Source organism: Hevea brasiliensis, chromosome 1, assembly GCF_030052815.1.
Source record: "Hevea brasiliensis isolate MT/VB/25A 57/8 chromosome 1, ASM3005281v1, whole genome shotgun sequence".
Lineage (NCBI taxonomy): Eukaryota > Viridiplantae > Streptophyta > Magnoliopsida > Malpighiales > Euphorbiaceae > Hevea > Hevea brasiliensis.
The window spans coordinates 82,414,486-82,435,800 of NC_079493.1; positions in this window are offsets into that span (position 1 = coordinate 82,414,486).

Genomic DNA, 21,315 nt, shown 5'->3' on the forward strand with positions numbered 1-21,315 from the left:
CAAAATGCCCTCTGTTTGGCTTAACGGGCCAAAATTGTGTATACCGATTGAAAATTTTTTTTAAGCATTTCCTTGGCATTCTAATGCCATAAGAACCTCAGTAACCCTTCTTTGGAGTCTCAAAAATTATTTTATAATTTTTCCCCCGGGTCTAGGGCTCTTGGTTTCGAGAACTGCAACTTCTCACTATGTTACCCATCGCTAGGGCACCGGCTCATTTAACTTGGTTGTATTTTATTTGTAAAATTTTTCCTAAATTTTTCTTATTAAGATTTGAGTTAATTATAGTTCCTCACTTTAGTTTAAATATTTTTCCGGGCGTTCTAGCTGTCTGGACCGACATTGGTCACCGGAACAGTAGACTGTATGGACTAGCTAAAGTGAGGATGTTACAGTTTTGCACTTATAACCTAATTTAGGTACTGCCAACAACACACAACCTACACAGGACAATTACACTTCCAATTTGACATTCCTTCTCCTCCTTATGACTTCATTATTCATTCATAGCACTTCTACAAATACTAAACACAATTCCAGCAGGCATATTGGGCAGAACACTTAAGTGCTCAATGCACACAATTCACCATTAAAGTCCAACATTCACATCCACCCAAATTCAATGTACAACAATACTTATTTTACACATACACTTCCATGGCAATTATACAAACTACCCACAATTCAACACCTTCATATTTCATTAATAAACTTCATATTCACACACACAAATTCATGATATTATAGGCTGCCAAACATGGCAGTTTGCCAAAGCATCAAGATCCCATTTCAAACCCTTAATTCAAGCACTAACATGCACATACTTAGACATTAACCTACTACAACTTTTATTTGAGTTAATTAACCTTAATTCCCATCCATTAAAGGTAAGAAAAACTCAAATATCACAAACCTTCATGGCTTCCAAAAATGGATAAATTCATATCTCACTATTTTTTTCATTTCTCTTCACCAAAGTACTCACCTCAACGTAAATACAAGGTTTACTAAAGCTAGGGAGAAGATTTGGATACTTACCACTTGAGAGCTTCCTTCAAACTTCACCAAATCTTGTTTTTCTTGTTCCCAATATCTTCTCCAAGGTGAGTAGGCAAGCTTTTTGAAGAAACCAAGTGGGAATAATGGCTAAATCAAGGTTGCATGGTGGAGGAGCTCATTCGGCCATGGAGTTCTTTCATGGAGGTTCACTTCGGCTGGTTTTCTTTCAAGGTTGAAGATGATGATTCTGCCCACAAATGGCTTAGATAGGTGTCCCAAGGCTTGAGTTAGTGGAGCACTAACTTTAAATTAAATGTTTAATTATTTCAAGTTCCATTATTTACACATTTATCTTCCCTTTTTCACTATTTACATAATGTATCACAATTTAATTTTTCATGACATTTCTAAAGTGTAATATCATTTATTTTTAATGGACATTGAGGTCAAAAGGTAACTCTAGGTGTCAAATGGCCACAATGCCCCTATTCAAGTTACATTCCCGATTTTTCAGTAACACTGAGTTTTGTCATTTTCTCAATTTTTCGTTTTTCCTTGTACTAATTAATTAATTTTTCTTTGATATTTCTAATGACATTTATACTTCAATAAGTCCTTTATTATGTCTCGAAAATAAATTTTGAAGGTTCCCTGCAGTCCTGGGGTCGGCTATTGCCTGTGCCATAACTTCTCTGTGCGGTCACCCATCGCTGCAGTGCTGGCTCGTTTAACTTAGTTACATTTTCTCTCTTTTATTTTTCCTTTATTTTTCTTGTATTTTCCTCTATTGTATTTCATTATTTCATGTCTCCTCACTAACATTTAAGTGTAGTTCCAGGCATTCTAGCTGTCCGGACAGACACTGGTCACCGGAACAGTAGAATACACTATCGAACATAGGGGTGTTACAATTCTCCCCCCCTTAAAATAAATTTTGTTCGCGAAATTTTACCCAATAGCCGTATTACGATAGTCGTACGTTTATTTTCTCCTTTCTATATGATCATATAATCTTCTTTCCTTTGAATTTGTATAAGACTTTTAACAATATAATATAACATTTACTTTGTTTACATAGCACTAATATTTTCTTACTATCGTTCTATCTAATATTTCGATTCATGTTCCCTTCTTGAATGACCATTGAGGTCATGTTAAAATTATTTATCTAATTATTGGTCCTCTGACCATTCTAGTCAACAATCTTACTCATATTTATAACATTTCTTTGTTATATCTGAACCAACTGTTTAAATTTTTACTTCCATAACTCTTTTTATCTAATAATATTCTATAACCTACTTCCTTTTATACTAAACTATAACCTTTCGATATTCTAACTTTTGAGTTTTAAATCCCTAAGTAGGATTTTCAAACTTATTTCCAATAATAAAATTCTGTCCTGGCATAACTATATCAAAACAGATGTCGTTGGCAATTATTCTCATCTTGGTGTACTATCGAGTAGTACGTAGCTCTACACAATAATCTCAAGTCAATTCTGTAATCTACAGCTTACAGTACAAACATTAAGAACATTGCATAGTTACTACGATACATTCCAATAGATCAAACTTTCCTATATTTTATCCTTCTCGAATTCACTAATATCCGAAACTTATTCTGATTACAATATCTATTGACAATTAGTAACTGTAATATCTTTGCCCTCATCTAGAGCAATTCCATCACTGTAACTTACTTTTAGGTAATTGACAATTTGTTTTTTTTTTTTTTTACGAGGGACAACAGGAAGGCAAACAATGCCGGCACTAACGTAAAAGTATATAGATCCCGGGTCAAATAATACATATATATATCTTAGTTAAAAATTGAAAAAGTACCAGTAAAAATGTCAGAAGTTTCAGCCTCTTCTCTCGCTGTATAGTGTATATTCTAACTGAAGCGTCACCCTGTTCTGGCTGATTCACAGTACTCTGACTTCTAGGTGTATTACCCCTACCTCTACCTTTGCCTCTACTAACTGATGGTGAACTCTTTGGGGCAGAAACTTGGGTTGATCCCTCTGGTGTAGTAAATGATCCAGAACGACGTGGATTTATACAATCATTAGCAAAATGACCAGTCTCTCCACAATTAAAACATGCTCCTATGGCTCTATAACATACCCCACTATGTAGTTTACCACAAGTTTCACAAAGTCGATCTGATAGCGCATTTCTGGGTTTCTACTAAGTTTGCTAATCTGATCGGGGTGGTTTCTGTCCAGAAAATCTATCTCTACCTGATTCGCGTGAGCTAGATCCTCCAAAGTGCTTTCTTTTTCCTGACCCTGTATCAGGAACTTGATCAGTAGTCTTTCTAATTTTTTCTTTTTCTTTTGTAATCTTTTTAACTATTTCTTCATTCTCAATTTTTCCAGTTCCAGGGCTTGCGATATTAGCTCTGAGAAATTCTGGTGTTGAAATCCCACAACTTGTATTCTTAGACTAGGCCTTAACCAGGTCTCAAAATGTTTACATCTGTATCTAGGAGTAGTAAGCAGTCTTCCTGCATAATGACTCAATCGAGAGAAGTTTCTCTCATATTCTGCCACTGTTCTTTTCCTTTGCTTCAAGCTTAAGAACTCCTGTAGCTTTTGGTCCACATAGATATCTAGGACATATTTTTGTCTGAACTCTCTGAGAAAGTCATCCCATGTCAGCACCGGGGGTTCCACTAAACTGTGGGGAATGGTTTTCCACCAGTCATATGCATCCCCCTGTAGAAGTGAGACTGAGTATTCAAACTTCAGCTTATCGGTGCAGTGCAGTTTCCTAAAAACTCTTTCCATCCTTTCTAACCATTGTTCTGCCTCTAACGGATCCACTGTCCCCTTGAACTCAGTAGCCCCATTTTTAATCAGCTTGTCGTACTGCCTAGCTGAAGGCTGTGGTTGTACTACTGGTGTTTGCAGTGGGGCTTGAGTGGGCATGTTACCAGCCATCTGTTGGAACATCGCACCAATCTGCTGAGCAAATTGAGTAGGGAACTGTGGTATTGAGGGGATTGGTGCAACTGATCCACTCACATTTTGAAGGGCTGGGGTTTCCCCTTGTACCTCAGCCTCTATTGATTGATCGACTGAATGGTCCCCTTCTTCCATAGTCAATTAGAGGATATTATAGCTCCTGAACAAATAACACAAGGAGATTTCCTCCTGTTAGTGCATATTTATAATGTAATGTACTTTATGTATCAAATAATGACATTGAGCAGTTGTACTATGAAGAAAGAATATTCAAATTACAAGTCAAAAAAGAATTTAAAAACTAGCTCTGATACTATTAAAACATGTCACACCTTACCCTTCCGTAAGATGTAACATGATCCCGTAGTACACCTAATGAATTACTGTACTTCGCCTACCGATAAGCCATTAAATATACTGCAAGGGATTTTAAAACTTTTCTTATTTCTTTTTACAGTGGTGAGCACTTTTGACAGGTGTTAAAACTTTTTAATCGAAGTTAAATCACATATTAGGTCTGAAGTATCAATAATTTCTGTATAAATTTCGGCAGAGTACCGTCTGTATTTGGAGTAAAACAGTTCTTCAAAACCTGTAAAAAACACTTCCAATATATTTGTTCAATTCCAAACTCCAATACGGCTCAACACAATTCAATGTCCTCAACAAAATTTAAACTCAGTGCAATATCATTTTCAACAATTTCAAAGATAAAGGGAAAAATGAATGAGTATTTCAAAAGCTGAAATAAGAATTGTAATACAACATTTTGATAGGCCAAAATAATTTACAACTTTATTTTACAACTGCTCAAGACCAAGTATAATATATACATACAGTGCACATATATTACAATAAAATTTCAAAAATATGGTATACTCAATATACCCAGCAGAATCCCAAAATGTAGCACAAGCAGCCTACTCTACTGCTCTGTCTGTCTGTCTACCTGCGATAGCAATGAAAATGTCACACCCTACCCCTCCGTAAGGCATAACATGATCCCTTAGTATACCTAATGAATTATCAAACTTCGCCTACTGATAGTTCATTAAACACACTTCAAGGGATTTTAAGACTTTTTCTTATTTCTTTTTTACAGTGGTGAGCACTTTTGACAGGTATTAAAAATTTTCGTTTACTAAAGTGAAACTAAATAACAAATTTGAGTATTAACAATTTCTGTAAAAATTTTGGCAGAGTGCCATCTGTATTTTGAATAAAACAGTTCTTCAAAAACCTGTAAAAAAGCACTTCTAATATTTTTCTCAAACTCAAACTCCAATAACAGTTTAACACAATAATTTCTCAACATTTCTCAACTCAGTTTAACAATCAATTTTCCAGTGTTTCCAAAAGATGAGATAAAAGAAATATGTCACAATATTTTTACAAGCCAAAATAATTTACAATTTTAGTTTACAAGTGCTCAAGACCAAGTACATTATATACATACAGTGCACATACATTATAGCAAAAACTACATAATATGGTGTACTCAATAAACCCGGTGAAATCTCAAAATGTGGTACAAGCAGCCTACTCTGCTGCTCTATCCGTCTGTCTACCTGCTAGATGTCTGTCATGCTCCTCTGCATTCCTCGAATGTATCAAAATATCATCAATAAACACCACCACAAACTGGTCGAGATATGGTCTGAAGATAGTGTTCATCAGATCCATAAAAGCAGCTGGAGCATTAATTAACTCGAATGGCATTAATAGAAACTCATAATGGCTATATCGAGTTCTGAAAGCAGTTTTTGGAATACTCTGGTCTTGCACTTTCAACTGATAATAACCAGATCACAAATCAATTTTGGAGAATATAGCTGCACCCTTCAACTGATCAAACAGATCATCAATGCAAGGCAATGGATATCTGTTCTTTATTGTCACCCTATTCAACTGTTGGTAGTCAATACATAAGCGGAGAGTGCCATCTTTCTTCTTAACAAATAATACTGGCGCTCCCCAAGGTGACACACTAGGGTGGATGAAGCCCTTTTCAAGTAGATCTTGCAACTGTACCTTTAACTCCTTCAACTCTACTGGCGCCATTCTGTATGGTGTTATGGAGATTGGATCCACACCAAGCATAACATTAATTTCAAACTGCACCTCTCTTTCTGGAGGTAATCCTGGCAATTCATCAGGAAACACATCTGGAAAGTAATATACTGTAGGGATGTCCCTCAATGCTGGACTCCCCACTTGGGTGTCTACCACATGTGCCAAGTATGCTTCACACCCCTTTCTGATCATTTTACTGGCTAGTGCATCCGAAATGATGTTTGATGGCAATAGCTGCCTCTCCCCATGTATTACCACATCACTGTACTGAGGGAGACCAAAAGTGACTGTCTTCAATCTACAGTCAATCATGGAGTGATGCCTGGCTAACCAATCCATGCCCAAGATGATATCATAATCTCTGAAGGGCATTTCAATGAGATCAGATAGAAAAGTGTGTCCTTGGATCACCAAAGGACAATCCCTATACATTCTATTGACCCTGACCTCTGGTCCTAGCAGACTTGTTACTAGCACCTCAAAGTCCATTTTCACACACGGAACAACAATGCAATCAATGATGCTAGTACTCACATAGGAATGGGTAGAACCCGGATCAAATAACACAAACATATCTTGATTAAAAGTTGAGAAGTTACCAGCCACAATATCAGATGTCTCAGCCTCTTCTCTCTGTCTCATTGTGTAGACTCTAACTAGAGCACTGCCTTGCTCTGATTGATTCACAGTGCATTGGCTACCTGCTGGACTACCTCTACCCTTGCGTCTACAGCTGCTAGGTGGTTGTGAACCTCTGGTGACAGGATTCTGAACTGACCCTTCAGCAGTAGTAGGAGGTGGCCTAACTCTACGAGCACTGGTGCAGTCCTTGGCAAAGTGTCCTGTGCCTCCATAGTTATAACAGGCTCCTATGGCCTTATAGCATACCCCACCATGGCTTCTACCACAAGTTTCACATTGGAGGGGAGAGTAGGAACTTCTGGTAGTCTGCTGACCAGATGGAGGAGGTTTTTGTCCCAAATATCTTTCCCTACCGGACTTTTTACCACCTCTGTTGTGTCCCCCAAAGTTCTTTCTCTTCCTAGTAGGACCACTAGAACTCTGATCTACTGACTTTCCCTCTTTCTCTTTTTCTATCTTCTCTGATTTCTTTTTCTCTGGGGCCTCTTCTGACTCAATTCTCTCTAATTTCAGGGCTTGAGAAATAAGCTCAGAGAAGTTATTATGTTTGAATCCAACCACTTGTAGTCTGAGACTGGGCTTCAAGCTGATTTCAGACCTCTTACATCTTTCCCTGCTGGTAGCAAGGAGACTTCCTGCATAGTGGCTCAGGCCGGAAAATTCCCTTTCATATTCTGCCACTGACCTACTTCCTTATTTCAGACTTAAGAACTCCTGTAGCTTCTGGTCCACATAGGCATCTGGGATATATTTTTGTCGGAACTCCCGCAGAAAGTCATCCCAGGTTAATACTGGGGGTTCCACCAAACTATGAGGAATGGTTTTCCACCAGTCATATGCATCTCCCTGTAATAGTGACATTGAATACTCAAATCTGAGCTCCTTCGTACAATGTAGTTTCTTGAACACCCTATCCATTCTCTCTAACCATTGTTCTGCCTCTAGAGGATCTACTGTCCCCTTGAACTCAGTAGCCCCATATTTAATCAGCTTGTCATACTGCCTAGCTGAAGACTGTGGTTGTACCACTGGTGTCTATAGTGGGACTTGAGTAGGCATATTACCAGCCATCTGTTGGAATATTGTAACCATCTACTAAGCAAACTGAGCAGAAAACTGCGGTACTGAGGGGGCTAGTGCAGCTGATCCACTGACATTGTGTAGAGCTGGGGCATCCCCTTGTACCTCAGCCTCTATTGATTGATCGACTGAATGATCCCCCTCCTTCATAGTCAATTTGAGGATCTTATACCTCCTGAACAAATAACATAACGAGATTTTCTCCCGTTAGTGCATATTTATAATGTAATGTATTATATGTATCAAACAATGACATTGAGCAGTTGTACTATTAAGAAAGAATATTCAAATTATAGGTGAAAATATAATTTAAAAACTAGCTCTGATGCCACTTAAACATGTCACACCCTACCCCTCTGTAAGGCATAACATGATCCCATAGTATACCTAATGAATTACCAAACTTCACTTACTGATAGTTCATTAAATATACTACAAGGGATTTTAAGACTTTTTCTTATTTCTTTTTTACAATGGTGAGCACTTTTGACAGGTATTAAAAATTTTCGTTTACTGAAGTGAAACTAAATAACAAATTTGAGTATTAATAATTTCTGTAAAAATTTTGGCAGAGTGCCATCTGTATTTTGAATAAAACAGTTCTTCAAAAACCTGTAAAAAAGCACTTCCAATATTTTTCTCAATCTCAAACTCCAATAACAGTTCAACACAATAATTTCTCAATATTTATCAACTCAGTTAAACAATCAATTTTTCAGTGTTTCCAAAAGATGAGATAAAAGAAATATGTCACAATATTTTTACAAGCCAAAATAATTTATGATTTTAGTTTACAACTGCTCAAGACCAAGTACAATATATACATACAGTACACATACATTACAACAAAAACTACACAATATGGTATACTCGATATACCCGGCGAAATCTCAAAATGTGGTACAAGCAGCCTACTTTGCTGCTCTGTCCGTCTGTCTACCTGTGACAGCAATGAAAAAGCTATCACTCAGCCAATGTCTCAGTGGTGCACAACATTAAGAAAATACAATTTAAAGTCATAAACCATAAATCATATGAACTGTGGATACTTAAAATCATAGTTAAATTCAAAAGACAAAGAATGTCATAAATAATTTAAACTCCATTTCACAATATCACAATAAATGTCAATAAATCATACACACAGCTTAATCATGATTCCATAGTCCAATTTGTCCCAAAAGCCGATGGCTAGTGAGGAATAACATAGCTAGCTAGCAATAATATGAGTACTCATCCTATTCGTCCTCAATAGGCACACACCTCAACACTTCAGCCAGAGAGGGAATTCAAAGTCAATTCGTCGCACTAGACAAGCTAGCGAGGAATTCAATCAATATACATGATAACTGTGGTTTCAAACCATTTACAATGTTTTTCAAGTAATAAGTCTCCATCAAATATCATTCAAACAAAATTTCACAATTTAAACAATAACAGACAAATTGTCATAATTCATTTCAATTGAAAATTCAAAAGAAATAACTGTTGTGCACAAACCTCTGATAAATGCCTCTTGGCCCTGACTCAGTGTTTTCTTCCCCTTCCCTGAGTCTTTGCTAACTGAAACACAAAATTTGAAGTGTTTCAGTACTCATTTAAACTGTCTCTAACAATAAGACTTAATAATTAATTTATTGAATTCTATTATTTTTCTTAGTCAACCTATAATGTTGACCCTCGATGCACTATAGGTGAATTAGGTTTAATGTTACCAATATGTCACATTTTTCATTTCAATATGCTACCAATATAGTGCAACTTACCATTTTTACAAGTTGGCATTCATTGCCAAATTATTTCAAGCATCATTGTATGTAAATGTCAAGTTCTCAATTTTTGTGTGCTAGATTGGTCTAGCTTAAAGTCCTATTTCTCTTGGTTTTTAGCTTCTGGTCAAAGAAGCAAAATTGTAGATCTATGTCTTATTGCAGGTGGAGCAAAATTTCAGGTCATTCTAAGTTGTATAGACCAAGATATGGTCAATTTACTAAAGCTGGACAGATTGCACTAAAATGGTAACTTTAAGTCATTTTTATGTCATTTCTGGTTCTGGCAGTTTTTATACCCGAACTTGTGCAAGCTATTTGACTTGCTTATGGTCATTTTCTGGATTTTGGTGTCTTCATAAGAGTTGTAGCTTTATGTCTAATCTATTCATGGTAAATATTTCAGGTCATTTAGACCTGTTTTGAGTGAGTTATGGCCAAAATACTAACTGCTGCCCAAATGGTCAATTTTCAGGCTTTCAAGTCACTAATCCTGATTTGGCCATTTTTCAAGTCACTTTCTGGGTAGAATTTAGGTAGGCTTTCTTCATGAAAGTTGGCACATTTTGTGCCTAGTTTCACTTTCAATTGGCCTCATACCAATTGGAGTCACACACTTAGGGTTATAGGTCCATTTGCACACTGCCTTCTACATGCTTTTCAAACACCAAAACAAACACATGTTTACCAATTACATTTTCACTTCTCATACCATTCTGCATTTGGCACTAACCAAAACCATTCAATTCTCCACATTATAGGTCAACCTGGACAGAATATAACCACTTCAAATTACACTAAATGCGTCACAATTCACAAAGTTCGATCCTAACAATATATACACATAAATACTTATAATTATCACACATACTTCCATTAACAATTTGCCTACCTTATCACTATTATCCACACACATATATGCTGCCATTTTTTGTACAATATTTCAACAATATTTCATGAACTTAAACACTTCAATCTTCATCATGAGGCTGCCAAAAATTTACACATACACATCCACTTCCATTTTCCCTTTTCAAGCTTAACATTCAAACTTCACACATGGAATTCAACTTCAATACAATTAAACATTTAAATCAACATCTCAAATAACTATTTACATGCAAAGACAAGCTGTTTATGGTGAGGTTCCATGGCTGCCGAAATGGCTCAACTCCAATAATTCATCAAACCTCAAACTTCTTCCATAATTCAACTACCCACAACCTTAGTTATACTTTTAATGAAATAAGGATTGAAAATAACCACTTACCTCTTTTGGACTTCTTCAAAACCTCACCAAAACTTATATTTCTTGCTCCCTTATTGCTGCCTAAGGTGTGTAGGAAGGTTTAGTGAAGGAACCTTGTGAAAAATATGGCTAAAACATGGTTGCATGGAGCTTGGTTAAGCTTTGGCCATGGAGTCCCATGGAGTTTTGAGAGGAAAATGGGTTCGGTAACTTTGAGGGATTTGTGGGAGAAGAAGATGAAATGGTTAGTGGTCCACTAACCTATTCCTTAATAATTTTTTAAGGTGTCCATAGTGCTCCACTAATATATTTTAACCTTATTATAATTTAAAGTCTTCATAATTGTATTTGATCCCCACATTTCTCTAAATTCCATTACACATTTAATTTCCTTTTTAATGGGGTCCCCAAATTTAAATACTATTTATTTTTAATGGACACTTTGGTCAAAAGGCAACTCGGGGTGTCAATTGACCACAATGCCCCTATTCGGGTTGCATTCCCAATTTTCGGTAACACCGAGTTTTGTCATTTTCTCGATTTCTCAATTTTCTTTGTACTAATTAATTAATTTTTCTTTGATATTTCTAAGGAAATTTATACTTCAATAAGTCTTTAATTATGTCTTGAAACTAAATTCTGAGGGTTCCTATGATCCTGGTGGCTATTACTGCTTGCGTAACTTCCGTCTGATCACCCATCATTTGCGGTGCTGGCTCGTTTAACTTAGTTTCATTTCATTGCTTTTATTTTTTCTTTGTTTTTCTTGCATTTTCCTTTCTTGTATTTCATTATTTTATGTCTCCCAACTACTTTTAAATGTAGTTCTAGGCATCCTAGCTGTCCGGGCAATATTGGTCATCGAAACAGTTGAACGGACTACCGAACATAGGGGTGTTACAGAAAAAGCTATCGCTGAGTAAAATTTACTCAGTGGTGCACAATAATAATTTAAAATGCAGTATATAAAACTTTTATTGACAATTTACAATTCAAACAATTCACAATTTTTCAAAGCTCACATAACACAAATTTGATCAAACAATTGAATAACACAGTATTGCCAATCAATAACACAACTTAGGTCATAATACAAACTTTTCCGAACGTGCCTTGTTGTACACCACGACAAGGCATACTCACCCCACTAATCGAAATCAATGAGGGAGGTGGCTAGCTAGCTAATGAGAACTCATCCATACTCACTTCAGACTGACAAGTCAAAGAGGGAGCAATATAGTCATACTCACCCCATAAATGGAGGAACTTAGTAATATTGCCATGCCAAGTGTGAATCAAAACAATTCCAAATCACAATATTTAAATATTTCATACAAACCACAAATCACATTTTATCTCAAAATTTCCATTTGCAAAGTAGGCAACACAATAATTTCCAAATAATATTCCCAAAGCTAAAACAATAAAAAATTATTCATAACTCTTTTTTCCAAATAAATTTTCTAGTAAAAGCAGTGAATATAAAAAGTATTGTGCACAGACCTGATTTGAGTCGCCCTTAGGCCTTGACTCAATGTTCCTTATGCTTTTCAATATTCTTTTCAATTGAAAAACACAATTTAAAGTGTTTCAATACTCAGTTAAATTATTTCTAACAACAAAATCTAATATCTAAATTTTTCTTGGTACTATTCATTCAATTCATTTCATTAGTCAACCTATAATGTTGACCATTAATACACACTAGGTGAATAAATTTTAATGTTACTAATATGTCACATTTTGCATTTCAATATGCTACCAATATAGTGCAATTTACTATTTTTACAGATTGGCATTCATTGCCAAATTATTTCAAGCATCATTGTATGTAAATGTTAAGTTCTCAATTTTTATGTGCTAAATTGGTCTAGCTTAAAGTCCTATTTCTCTTGATTTTTAGCTTCTTCTCAAACAAGAAAAATTGTAGCTCTATGTCTTATTGCACTCGGGGAAAAATTTTAGGTCATTCTGAGTTATATAGACCAAGACATAGTCAATTTACTAAAGCTAGACAGATTGCACCTTTAGTGCAAAATTTGGTCAATTTTAGGTCATTTTAGTTCTGGCAGTTTTAGTACCCGAACTTGTACAAACTATTTGACTTGCTTATGGTCATTTCTGGGTTTTGGTGTCTTCATAAGAGTTGTAGCTCTATGTCTAATATATTCATGGTAAAAGTTTTAGGTCATTTGGACCTGTTTTGAGTGAGTTATGGCCAAAACACTAACTGCTGCCCAAATGGTCAATTTTCAGGCTTTCAAGTCACTAATTCGGATTTGGTTATCTTCCAAGTCACTTTCTAGGCAGAATTTTGGCAACATTTCTGCATGAAAGTTAGCCTATTTGGTGTCTAGTTTCACCCCTCCATTGGCCTCATATCAATTGAGTTCACAATTTTGCACTTATAACCTAATTTAAGTACTGCCAACAGCACACAACCTACACTAGATAATTACACTTCCAATTTGACATTCCTTCTCCACCTCATAACTTCATTATTCATTCATAGAATTTCTATAAATACTAAACACAATTCCAACAAGCATATTAGGCAAAACACTTAAGTGCTAAATACACACAATTCACCATTAAAGTCCAACATTCACATCCACCCAAATTTAATGTACAACAACACTTATTTTACACATACACTTCCATGGAAATTATACAAACTACCCACAATTCAACACCATCATATTTCATTAATAAACTTTATATTCACACACATAAATTCATGATATTATAGGCCGTCAAACATGGCAGTTTGCCAAAGCATCAAGGTCCCATTTCAAACCCTTAATTCAAGCACTAACATGCACATACTTGGACATTAACCTACTACAACTTTTATTTGAGTTAATAAACCTTAATTCCCATCCATTAAAGGTAAGAAAAACTCAAATACCACAAACCTTCATGGTTGCCGAAAATGGATAAATTCATATCTCACTATTTTTTTCATTTCTCTTCACCAAAGTACTCACCTCAACCTAAACACAAGGTTTACTAAAGCTAGGAAGAAGATTTGGACACTTACCACTTGAGAGCTTCCTTCAAACTTCACCAAATCTTATTTTTCTTGTTGCCAATATCTTCCCCAAGGTGAGTAGGCAAGCTTTAATGAAGAAACCAAGTGGGAATAATGGCTAAATCAAGGTTGCATGGTGGAGGAGCTCATTCGGCCATGGAGTTCTTTCATGGAGGTTCACTTCGGCTAGTTTTCTTTCAAGGTTAAATATGATGATTCTTCCCACAAATGGCGTAGATAGGTGTCCCAAGGCTTGAGTTAGTAGAGCACTAACTTTAAATTAAATGTTCAATTATTTCAAGTTCCATTATTTACACATTTATCTCCCCTTTTTCACTATTTACATAATGTATCACAATTTAATTTTTCATGACATTTCTAAAGTGTAATATCATTTATTTTTAATGGAAATTGAGGTCAAAAGGCAACTCTAGATGTCAAATGACCACAATGCCCCTATTCGGGTTGCATTCCCGATTTTTCGGTAACACCGAGTTTTGTCGTTTTCTCGATTTCTTGTTTTTCTTTGTACTAATTAATTAATTTTTCTTTGATATTTCTAATGACATTTATACTTCAATAAGCCTTTAATTATGTCTAAAAACTGAATTTCGAGGGTTGCCTGCAGTCCTGGGGTCGGCTATTGCCTGCGCCGTAACTTTCCCGTGCGGTCACCCATTGCTGTGGTGCTGGCTCGTTTAACTTAGTTACATTTTCTCTTTTTTATTTTTCCTTTATATTTCTTGTATCTTCCTCCATTTTATTTTATTATTTTATGTCTCCTCACTAACATTTGAGTGTAGTTCCAGACATTCTAACTGTCTGGACAGACACTGATCACTGGAACAGTAGAACGCACTACCGAACATAGGGGTGTTACATTGTCATAAATGTCATTGGTTCGGCCTACATATCATGCATAAGTGCCTATCATGTTTGTTATATGGCATGAGACTCACAATTCCATCTTATTTATATCTCATATAAATACATTAGGAATAAACATGAATACAATATTTCTGGATAAGTCATGTCTTGTGTGAAGTATCCTAGATCTTGAACCAATTTATGATACTTTGTACTAGAAATACTGTCACTTATATTCTTAACAACTTAAGAATAGAATTTCTAACAAAATATCAATGAACCTTTTTTATTACACATAAATATATTATGTAAACGGAAAAGTGAAAATGCCTTTTTATTAATAAAATATGTACAAGATACATACTAAATGATATGCTCTAGGGCATACTACTAACACAAACACAACTACTAGGAATTTCTTCTATGTGGTAGCATAATTGATTTGTGTGTCATTAAGTGTCTTTATGGCATAATAAATGGCATGGAACTTTTTATCTTTTCTTTGCCCGAGCACTGTTCCTACTGCAAAGTCACTTGCATCACACATCACCTCGAATGGTAGCTCCCAATCTAGTGGCTGCATTATTGGTGCTGAGATCAGAGCTTCTTTGTTCCTGTTAAAAGAAACAAGGCAATTTTCATCAAAATGAAAAGGAACATCTTGACTTAACAGGTTGGTAAGTGGCTTAGCTATTTTGGAAAAATCTTTAATGAATCTTCTGTAGAACCCTGCATGTCCCAAAAAGCTTCGCACTCCCTTAACTGATGTTGGTGGTGACATGTTTTCAATGATCTCAATTTTTGCCTTATCAACCTCAATTTCTCTTTCTGATATCAAATGTCCTAGCACTATACCTTCCCTTACCATGAAGTGACATTTTTCCCAATTTAGGACTAGGTTTGATTCTTCGCATCTTTACAACACCTTAGATAAATTAGCTAGGCAATCATCAAAAGTAGTTTCATAGATAGGAAAATCATCCATAAAAACTTCCATGATATTTTCAATATAATCAGAAAAAATAGCTATCATGCATCTTTGAAAGGTAGCAGGGGCATTACAAAGACCAAAAGGCATTCTCCTATATGCAAATGTTCCATAAGGGCAAGTGAATGTGATCTTTTCTTGGTCTTTTGGGTGAACAGGAATTTGAAAGAAACCTGAATACCCATCTAGATAACGGAAATAAGAGTGTTTTGCTAGCTTCTCTAACATTTGGTCAATAAAAGGGAGAGGAAAATGGTCTTTCTTGGTGGCACTGTTCAATTTCCTATAATCTATACACATTCGCCAACCAGTGGCTACCCTAGTAGGGATCAATTCATTGCTTGCATTTTGGATAACAATTGTCACACCTTACCCCTCTGTAAGGCATAACATGTTCCCGTAGTATACCTAATGAATTATCGACTCCGTTTACCAATAACCCATTAAATACACTTCAAGGGATTTTAAAACAATTTTCTTAATTTTTTGAAAGTTGTAAGCTTTTATAGTAAGTATTAAAACATTTAATTGAAGTTTAAAACTAGTTAAACTTTTTGTCCATTTTTATTTTTATACAAATTTTGAAAAAATTTCAGTAGAGTGCTGTCTATTTTTGGGAAAAAAAGTTCTTCAAATACCTGTAAAAACACTTCCAATATCTCATTTCATTAAATCAAACACTACCACAACAAAATCAACATCATTTCTCTCAACTCCATAATTCAAAATAATTCTCAATTCAATTGTCATAAAAAATAATACTAAATAATTCCATTCATTTTTCATTAAAGTATAATCAATTTACATTCATCAACCCAAAATTTACATTAGAAAATCCAAAATAATATTATTACAAAATTTATACAACTGCTCAAGACCCGTTTATACATGTACATACGGTTACATATACAAATATAAACATTACAAAAAGGGTATAAAATTATACCCTACAAAACCTCAGGGATGTAGCTCCAAGATGCTCAACAGCTCACTCTACTACTCCTCTAGTCTCTCTATCTGCGACAACAATAACAGTCATCGCTGAATGCTACGACTCAGTGGTGCACAACATACTAAAATAACAATTTATGCATAATTCAAATAACATTTAGTCAAATATGGTACTGAACGTGAAAAATAGATACAAAACATGATTTATAAATTTTTAATCCAAACAATCTTGTTTAGGAAGTCTCAAAATGAATTTCATAATAACACACAGTTATATCAATATTCTGTTAGTAGTATGCCCTAGAGCATATCATTTAGTATGTATCTTGTACATATTTTTATTAATAAAAGGCATTTCTACTTTTCCGTTTACATAATATATTTATGTGTAATAGAAAAGGTCCATTGATATTTTGTTAGAAATATTATTCTAAAGTTGTTAAGAATATGAGTGACAATATTTCTAGCACAAAGTATCATAAATAGGTTCACAATCGAGGATACTTCATAATAAGGACATGACTTATCCAGAAAAATTGTATTCATGTTTGTTACCAAGTTATTTATATGAGATATAAATAAGATGGAATGGTGAGTCTCATGCCATATGACAAACATGATAGGCACTTATATGATAAGTAGGCCGAACCAGTGACACTTATGACAAGCACATGGTGTTTACTCTTGTCAATGTTTTGTTATAAATCATATCAATGCATATAATCTTTAGACATGAGATAGCACAGTTATCTTGTATATAGGTAGTTTGAGTTTGATACTGCTTTCATACTTGTACTATGTATGGGTATATGGGCATCTGTTGGCTCCTACTAGTTATATATGGAGGTAGGTGTTGATCAAGATGGAATCTGTTCCTCTAAGTAAATAGAGATAAAATCCTATGTTCATTCAATTGTTCTTGATGTTTCAAGTTCCTGGCCAGGATAGATAGATTTATTCAGAAAAGAGTTTCTGATGAGAAAATCTTTTTATTCAAGAACTGGAATTTAAAGAGAACATAATATTCATAGCAAATAGAGTTTGACATAAACCATGACTCCAGCTTGAGTTGGGATTTTATAACAGAGAGATTCTAGTGCATGGTAACATATGATTATAGGTTCATTTAAGGTAAACCTTATTACTAATTGGGTGACTATGGCATGCTATGCTAGGTGTTAACCATGGTCTATGAGGTTCATAAAATGATTTAGAGAAATCATTTTTGGTAAGAAAGAGTTCTGATGATATTAAGAGTTGATATCATGTCTCATTGCCAATTAGTGATGAGCCTAGTAAGTTACACACATACACAAGTTATCACCTATTTAAATAAGATTTAATTAATTAATTAAAGAGTTTAATTGATTAATTAAATAGGTTTAGTTTGTAATTAAATTGCAAAGTCCCTAGCATGACTTGAAACCAAATCTAGATTATTGGATGTATAGTATAAGTTAAATTTATATTTAAAGTGTTTAAATATGAATTTAATTAATGAGAAATTAATTAATAGAGATTAATTAATTAATTTATATTTGATATAAATTAGAAGAAGAAAAATAATTATTTTGTGTTAAGAACTCAAAATTAAGACACAGGGGCATTTTGGTCATTTCACAGTGTGACACGTGGCACCATGAGATGGTGACACATGGGATTACACATAAGCTTGCCAAATGTTTTTTTTAATCATGTAAGATGATTAAAATCAAGATTAAATATAGGTTTGACACTTGGCACAATGTGATTGGGTCACTTAAACCTAGAGCTAATCAAAGGGTGACATGTGGCAAGGGTTTAATGTGTTAACCTAGCTATATAAGTGTTGTTATGAAAAAGAAAAACAACCAGCAGCCACTCCTCTCCTTTGTCACGCCATTTTGAGGCTCTCCATCTATTCTTCTTCATCTCTCATCAATTCAAAGAGATTAGCCATCAATCTCTTGAATTAAGAACACTAGAAATTGTTTCTAGTATCTTGTTTACATCTCTAATATCTTAAAAGGCAGAACTTGAATTTCTAATTAATAGAAAAAGCTTTAGAAGCTGTTCAAGGGCTGCCATAGGTGTTCTTGGTGTGGACAAGCTAGAGGGACAACATTTGGTGTCCTGAAGACAAATCTCAAAGGCGCAGACACGCTGCAGTGCATCAAGAGGTTAGTGTAATCGTTCTTGATTTAATATAGGGTTTTAAAATTAATCTGATTAATTTTAAAATCTTAAATGACAAATACAGATCCAAAAACATATTAAAAGAGTTTTAATATGTTGTTTATCATTGAAATCAAATAGATAAAAATAAATCTTGCATGATGTATGTGACCCTAGGTGAAAATTTTTGAATTCAATGGTATAAACTTGTGTTTTTCACGCTTCCGTTCGTTCATATTCATCTCAATAGCCGGAGGCTTATGAGAAATCACAAGGCTAGCTAGCTCAAACATGGGTACCCATTCTATTTCTTCCTCTACTGGCACACACCTCAACACTTCAGCCAGAGAGGGAATCAAAATTCAAAACTAATTTCTCCCACTAGTCATGCTAGTGAGGCATTCAAATATATGGTCATGACACTGTGGTTTCAAAACTATCTTAGCAATTTACTAAACATTTATTGCCAAAACAAATACATACAATTAAACTTTCAACAATTTATGTCAAAAGCATAATACACATTTCAATCACCATTTTGCAATATAAGTAAATCATAATTCATTTCATGCACTTTGCAAAGGAATTTCAAAGAATATTTATGTTGTGCACAAACCTTATGCGAGTTGCCTCTTGGCCTTGACTCAATGCCTCGGGTTCTTTCCTGCTATTCTTTTCAACTGAAACACACATTTTTATAGTGTTTAAGTATCATAATTTATCATAAGTCCAAAAATAAATTCAAATCTATGTATATCTAGTTTTAATACGCTTAACCTGATGTTCTTTAAAATTTGTATTTTAGGGTTACTATTCAAGTCAATTTGTTGACTTTCTCATGCTTAATAGGTATAGGGATTTCAATTTCACCCACATACTATATTTTGGTTACCTACTTTGTTGGTTTTGATTATTTCCTCAAATTTTAAGTCTCTTAGGTGAAATTTCAAAATTTCAAATTTGGTGTCTTATTTTGCACTGTTTCATTGGTCATGTTGCTGTTGTAATTTAGCTAAGTTTTCTTCATAAAAGTTGTTCCTTATTGTCTTAACTTTATTTCCATTTTTTAATCACTCCATTTGGAGTTTTTTAGTCCTAGTTATGGTCATTTGAACATGACTGGCCGAATTTAGTGTTACCCAGAATTCTGAGCATTTTCTAGATATTGGCAATTTTTATACACTGACTGTAGGTGAGTTTTTGACTAGATTATGGTAACAATTTGGGTTTTTTTTCTTCATGAAAGTTGTAGGGCTATGTCTCAGCTTTCTATCGGTATAAAATTCAAGTCATTTGGACCTTCCTAGACCAAGTTATGGTCATTTACGTAACTACTGTTCATTTGGTCATTTTTGTACTCAGTGTGCCCAATTCCGGATTTGGCCTGATTGTTCATTAAGTTATGGTCACTTTTTGGGCATGATTCCTAAATAAAAAAAGTTCCATTTTGTGTCTAGTTTTATTCCCAATTGGCTTCACACCAATTGGATTGGCAAATTTTTAGTTTTGATCCCTGAAAGAGACCTAGGTCAAGCTGTCTACATATTAACCTTAACCAATTCGAATTGAAACTTGTTTCTAACAATTCACACACACCACAAATGGTCACAATTGACCATTTTTCAACTCAAATATGGTCAACTACATCAAATGCACAATTCTCAACTTTTTCTCTAATTTTTCAAAGTGCTCAAAACCCTATTACATAGATTTCAAATCTAATGCATTCAAAACATATATCCATACTTCACATACACAACTCAACCTAAACAACCATTCAAACACCTCAAACTCATTCATTTCAAACCCTAACTAAGGTTGGCCAAATTTCCTTTTTGATCCCCCAATAAGTGTTTTCTTTTGATTTTAAGTTAATTTCTAAGTTACTTACACCAAGAACACAAGTATTAAACAATAAACTTTCAATTCAAACCACTAACCTTAACTTTGAAGTTCAACTCTTCAATTTCTTCCTTTTCTTCTTTTCTTTCCCTCCTCTAAAGCTTTCTTAAGTTGAACTAACAAGTTTTTGTGGACTAGTTTGAGGTCAAAGTAGGGTTAAGTGATTGGAAGAAAGCTTGAACTCAAGCTTCAATGGAGTTTCTTCAATGGCGAAGTGAGAGAGAGGAGCTGGCACACTTGGGGTGGAGAAGATAAGAATGATTTTTCTTTTCTTTTTTATGTTTAATTTATGTCTTTTAGTCTTAGTTGACTTGGTCAATATTGATGGGCAAAAATAAATTATTTATGATGTCATAATAGTGATGTAAGCATGATGTAACTAAACTTTTTTTTTCTTTTTCTTTTGCATTTATTTTTCCACTAGTTCTGTAATTTAATTCTTGATCCCAAATTTTCTTTTCTCCAATTTTATTGGACAGTTAGGTCAGGAGTCAGCTTTAGGGGTGAATTGACCAAATTGCCCCTTGCTGGTTCAATCCGGTTTGTAAGTTATTCAATATTTCTTCCAAATCCCTGACCTAATTATTTGACCTGCTTAACAACTCTTTTTTGTGATATTCTCTTTTTCACTATGTTCAC